The following is a 6,000-nucleotide window of genomic DNA, read 5'->3' as shown; positions in this document are numbered from 1 at the left end:
GCTCAGAGGGGTGTGAATACGGAGAAGGGTTGCGGAGAGGTAGATGTCTGATGGCGATTGATGGCTGTCTTTGGGATTTATCGGCTAATGATCGATTCGTCTGTAAAATGAATCTGTAAAATCATTCCATGTGGAACAAAAGCATTAAAGAAGCAACTAGTCGACTAGCAAAGTGTCGGTCGGCCAAGACCAAAACGTAGGTGTATAACGGTGTATAAACGTAGCTCCGCCACATCGCCGCGAGCTCTGTCCCCTGTCTCCGTGTAGAAACGCAGTAATAACAAAGGGTTTTCTCTAGTAGGGGTCTTTTTGTTGCCTCCTAGAATCCTCCCAATAAACAGCCAGGGGGCCTCAGTCTAATGTACCTCTAAACTGCCCTCGGAAAGGGCTTCATTGACTTTGCTTTACCAGTTAGCTCGTCTGATTCTGCACACAGACAGGATAGTGGAGAAAAAAGATTGCTGTCCCATTTCCCCCATCATAATAATAATAATAATAATAATAATAATAAACTTTATTTGTATAACACCTTTCATACCGCGGATTGCAGTTCAAAGTGCGAAATAAGTAAGAAATAAGACATACAATCAGTGTAAAACAAGCAGCAAGAGCAAAGCATAAAGTGGGATGAAATAATGCAGATATATTAATCAACATCATATTAGAACCTGACGTTCCAATAGGCTTCCAGCGGATAGTGGGGCCGGTAGAAATATATTTTTTTAATAATAAATAGTAAAATAATAGCAAGGGTAAGACAGGGGAATAAAATGCATATCATCATGCATATTAGGTGTTTAGTATGTGCGCCGCACCAGGTGTCTGTCTCTGTTGCAGCCAGCACAGTGGTGCCCAGGCCACTACCTTGCCAGGGGGGAGGTGGATGATGCTGCTGTGCCACCTCCTGGATGATGCTCCTGGATGAAACCTAACCCTAACCTTATTAACCATCGCACTACAATAGCTTGTCAAACTAAATCAAAACATCAAAAATGTCCTCATCTGGTAGCATGTCCTGATTTTGTGAGTGTGGGGTCTTGACATTGTCCTAATTGTTACACACAAACAAGGCACACACACACACACACACACACACACGCACACACACGCACGCACGCACACACACACACACACTAGCAGTGGGTTATATTAATGTACGGTTAGAAATATTGGGGGTAAGGGACTGAAGGGGTACTGATGGGGAAGATGAAACATGTGTATTAACCCTTTCACTGCCACACTACAGAACCCTTTACTATCACACTACAGATGGTTAGTAGTGTGGCAGTGAAAGGGTTAACCCTTTGTCGTGTGGCAGTGAAATGGTTAATATGAGTGAAACAACTGAAATACAGATACAATACAACTAGATAAACTGTCCCAGAACAAAGTTTGAAAAGTATGAACGAATGATCATTACATTTATATAGCCGTAGACACTTAAAGTGCTCCCCACAATGTAGGGTGGAAATTGCCTCCTTCACCACCACTGGCAGCACCCAACCTTGGGCTACGCAGGCTCAATGGCTGCCATACACACTGGCACCAGGCACACATCACACTACATGGCTGAACGGCTCAGGAGACAGGGATTGATATCAGCCAATTAAGGGGGAGGGATGATTAGGTGGCCTTGATGTCAGCGACCTGATTGGGAATTTGGCCAGGAACGTATAGTAGTTTATATTCATGGTGTAACTGAGGGGTACAATTCCCTGACTGTATTACTAGATATGATACTTACTACCACTACCTTTGTACTTAATATTCGGCCACCCAGTACACGGCATAAATATATTATGATGAACACTGTCACGTAGATGAAACGGATCCAACACAAATGTACGAATTAGAAATAGGTCTTTATTTCTACACAGCGATGGTGTGTAGAGCAAGCACTTAATCAAATCAATCACATTTATGAATGGGAATTAGTATGCACTTTTATGGCAAGAGTATTCGTCGGTATATCAATAGAGAATGTCCAATCTCTGAAGGCGCAGGTGGTACATATACGACCTGGAATAGTTTAAGGAATAACAGCAATGATACTTTAATGATTAAATATATACTGGACACACTAGGGGGGGTTAATCCGGTCGCTTGTAAGCCGACAGGAGTAGGAAGGGGGGGGGGGTAGAATCCGGCTGCCTCATCCGGCCAAGGGTATCCCAGGTGAACCCACTGTAGTGCCGTTCAATGCGCCGGCGATCCTTGGACCACAGATGAAAGCAGGTGGACTCTTTGTGGGCCGGCGTACTCCGGTCCACGGAGGAGAGACGTGAAGCGACCTCGTCTTGCAGAGCGTCTCCTCACCTTGCGTCCTCTCCAGGGGGGGGGTTTCCAACACACGGCAGTGTCGGGGGTCTTTATCCATGGAATAATCAAAGTATACAAAGCATAATCCGTGCCTGGGAAGGCGGGCTGTCGTCGGTAGAATAATCCGGTATACAGGTCCACTCGCTCGTCGGCTCTGGGGCTCCTCGGGTGCAGCTTCACGTGGGGTCAACCACCCTGGATAAGCAGCCAGTTCTCTGCCCGAAACGATGGGGTACTGACTACGGTAGTATTCTCACCGCACGAAGCACTATATATTAACAGACTATTATTAGCTTAATAGACTACGTCCAACTCGACGATATAGTGCCAAATATGACTATTCAAATATTAATATACACGATGTCTCAATACCGATGGTAGGCGAACTTGGCCTTACTCCCACACGTGGCGTCGCGGGGAGGCTTTACGTCTGTGACTCTATTGGAGGGTAAGAAACTGGACTGAAAAAGGAAGTCCTACTTTAGTAGCGCAGTATATATACGCACTATGAACAAATAGTCCCATTAGTGGTGCGGTAGTCAGATTCCTACGCGGAACTAGGACTTGTTCGTACATGTGGAGCGGTACGTTTGAACTGGGTCTGAGGGGTATGGCAGCCTGGCACCAAGGTCTCGACCAATAGTAGAATGGAGACTATTATGGGATGTTCAGTAGGCTAGAATGGATATTCAATGCATATTGTACAAGGAATATACAAGGGATATCAGGGAATATTAGAGAATATACAAATACAATTAAATATATATATATAAATAAATATATATATTCGGTTTAATCTGGCCCTTCACAACAGCCACCCCTGATTGGTCCCAGACCTAATCAGTTAAACAGAGACAGATTAATCGCGTTGTCTATTTACACATAAGGGTTTGCTGTAGGGGTCAGTCAACTTCACAAAGTCATAGGGTTATAGGGTCATGGTCATCATCGATTGTGTCTGGGAGTCGAGGCAGTTCTATGAGCCTCGCCACGGGACGGGTGTAAGTGCGACCCTGGACGAGCACTTCAGCTGCTCGGACCTTGCCGTCGGCACCGGTGATCACTTTGCTTACGCGGCCGGCCGGCCACATAGCTCTGGGCAGTGATTGATCAATAATCATGACGACTGTTCCTTCTGTCAAATTGTCTCTCTCCTTTACCCACTTCTGGCGGGTCTGTAGAGACGGTAGGTAGTGCAGTAGGAAACTGCTCCAAAACTTGTCGGCTAATACTTGGCTGTACCTCCACATTCGTCGGCCGTTCGCTTCTTCAGGCCGGTACATTGTCTGGGGTAATGCAGGATCTAGCCGCCCCATCAGGAGTGTGTTGGGGGTAACTGGGTCGATATCCGCCACATCACTGGAGACATATCCGAGGGGCTTCGAGTTAAGTACTCCCTCAATCTCCGTGAGGACTGTCATTAGGACTTCTTCCGCCACAGTCTGGGCCCCAAGTACTGCGTACAGGGCTGTCTTTATGGAGCGCACTTCTCGTTCCCAAGTGCCACCGAAGTGGGGTGCGTTTGGGGGGTTGAATTGGAAATCAACCTGTGCTGGAGCGAGGTGGGTCTTAAGTTCTGGGCCCATAGCTTGGAAGCTCTCTCTCAGCTCTCTTTCGCCGCCTTTGAAGTTTGTCCCATGATCGGACAATAGGGTAGACGGTCTTCCTTTCCGTGATGTGAATCTACGGAAGGCCATAAGGAATGAGTCTGTGCTCATGGTCGGGAGAAGCTCGATGTGTATCGCTCTGGTGGTCATGCATTTGAATACAATACCCCACCGCTTCTCGGTTCCTCTTCCTTTCTTTATGTGCAGCGGGCCAAAGCAGTCCATACCCGTTGAGTGGAATGGCTTGTCACCGATTCGGAGGCGACATGGAGGAAGGTCAGCCATCCTTGGTATGCTGGGCTGCGCGCGCCACTTGCGGCAGTCTAGACATGTTCGCTGGAAGCGTCGTACCGCCTCTCTTCCTTGTAGGATCCAGTAACGACGTCTGATTTCCGCGAAGACTCTTTCTGCTCCTGCGTGATGTACATCCTCATCGTATTTCTTTATAATCAGCTCTGTGACCTTGTGTCGGCTGTTCAATACGATCGGGTATTTAATGTCATCCGGTAGATTGGGGGCTCTGCGTAGGCGACCACCCACTCTGATGAGGGTATGAGCGTCGCTCTCGGGGGCCAGATGAATTAATCTGCTGTCGGATGGGACGGGCTTTCCTCCCTGTAGACAGGCCAATTCATCGGGGAACGAGTCTCTCTGGGCTCGCTGCAGTAGAAGCAATTCTGCTTCCTCGTAGTTAGCTGCTGACATATCAGCGGGGGACTTGCACTCCGGGTGGTACCGCAGGAATGTTCTTTGTTGTGCACTCTCTATGGACGTGCAATCGTCTATGTTAGGGTCGGTGGAGGCTACGGTGCTCAATCCACAGAACACAGACTTCTTATTTTCCACCTCCTCTGGACTTGCTTCCCTCGGGATAGGCATGGGCCACTGTCCTTCCGGGAGTCTTAGGAATGCGGGGCCGTCACTGTAGACATTGCGACGGGTGAGGTCATCCAGGGGCATCCCCCGGGTGATGACGTCAGCTGGGTTCTGTTTTGTATCAACGTAGCGCCACTCTGTTTCTCCGGTTAACTCTTCGGTTAAGTCTTGAATCTCGGTGACTCTGACTCCCACGAAGACTTTGTACTTGCATGAGTCCGATTTGATCCAGGCGAGTACCGTCGTGGAATCTGACCACAGGATTGTTCTAGACACCGGTATGGTGAGCTCACGTTGGATGAGCGTGGCTAGGTGCGCTCCGGCTAGGGCTGCGCAGAGCTCTAGACGTGGGATAGATTGTTGCTTGCGTGGGGCTATTCTCGAGCGGGCGAGGACAAATGCTGTGTAGATCTCTCCCCCCTTCTCTTGGGCCCGCAAGTAGGCTACTGATCCGTATGCAACCTCTGAGGCGTCACTGAAGACGTGTAAGTCCATTTTACATGTCTCTGGCCTCACCGTGGGTGGGAAGTAGCTTCGGCGCATATTAACGCCTGGGAGTGAGTGGAGCTCCATCTCCCACTCTCTCCAGGTGGATGCAAGGTGTGCGGGAATGGGGTCGTCCCAGCCCTGGTCCTTGTCCCACAATGCTCGTACAATCATTTTTGCCCTGGTGGTGTACGGTAGAATACATCCTAGCGGGTCATATTGTCGGGCGAGTGTTGTGTACACACTCCGTCTGGTGGTCGGCGCCGCCGCCGGCCTTCCCTGCTCCGTAGTCAGGGGCTTGTGTCTGTAGTGAAGCGAATCTGTTTTGAATCGCCACACCAATCCCAGGGTCATCTCCTGGGCTTCTCCCGGGATTGTAGCCATCCAGGTCTCGCTGCTGGCTGCCTTGTCCTCGGAGGAGAGGCTGCGCAGTACTTGCGGATCGCTGCTGGCCCACTGCCTGAGATCAAAGCCGCCTTTGATCAATGAGGCGCGGAGTTTAATCAGGAGAGCCTCGGCTTTTTCCTGGGTTGAAAGGCTTTGTAGACAGTTGTCTACGTAGAAGCTGTTCTTTACGCTGTGTCGGACCTCTTCGTCCGCTGCTGGGTCCTCTGCTACATGTTTCTGTAGTGCAAATGTAGCACAGCAGGGGCTGCACGTCGTTCTGAAGGGGAGGACTTCCCATTGGTAGATGGCTGGGTGCTCATCTCCT

The 6,000-nt window shown here is 49.2% G+C and overlaps 1 protein-coding gene across 1 annotated transcript in view; it reads left to right on the top strand.

Moving 5' to 3' along the window:
* The window catches only part of rnf152 (ring finger protein 152), a gene marked incomplete at its 3' end in the record, with an annotated part of 71,477 nt that overhangs the window by 11,090 nt on the left and 54,387 nt on the right, over positions 1 to 6,000 (top strand). The gene's annotated exons all lie outside the window — the stretch shown is intronic.

The sequence above is a fragment of the Notolepis coatsorum genome (genome assembly GCF_963971535.1).
Source record: "Notolepis coatsorum genome assembly, chromosome: 12".
In the NCBI taxonomy this organism is placed as follows: domain Eukaryota; kingdom Metazoa; phylum Chordata; class Actinopteri; order Aulopiformes; family Paralepididae; genus Notolepis; species Notolepis coatsorum.
Note: the sequence above shows the minus strand (reverse complement) of the source record. Positions and strands in the feature narration are given on the sequence as shown.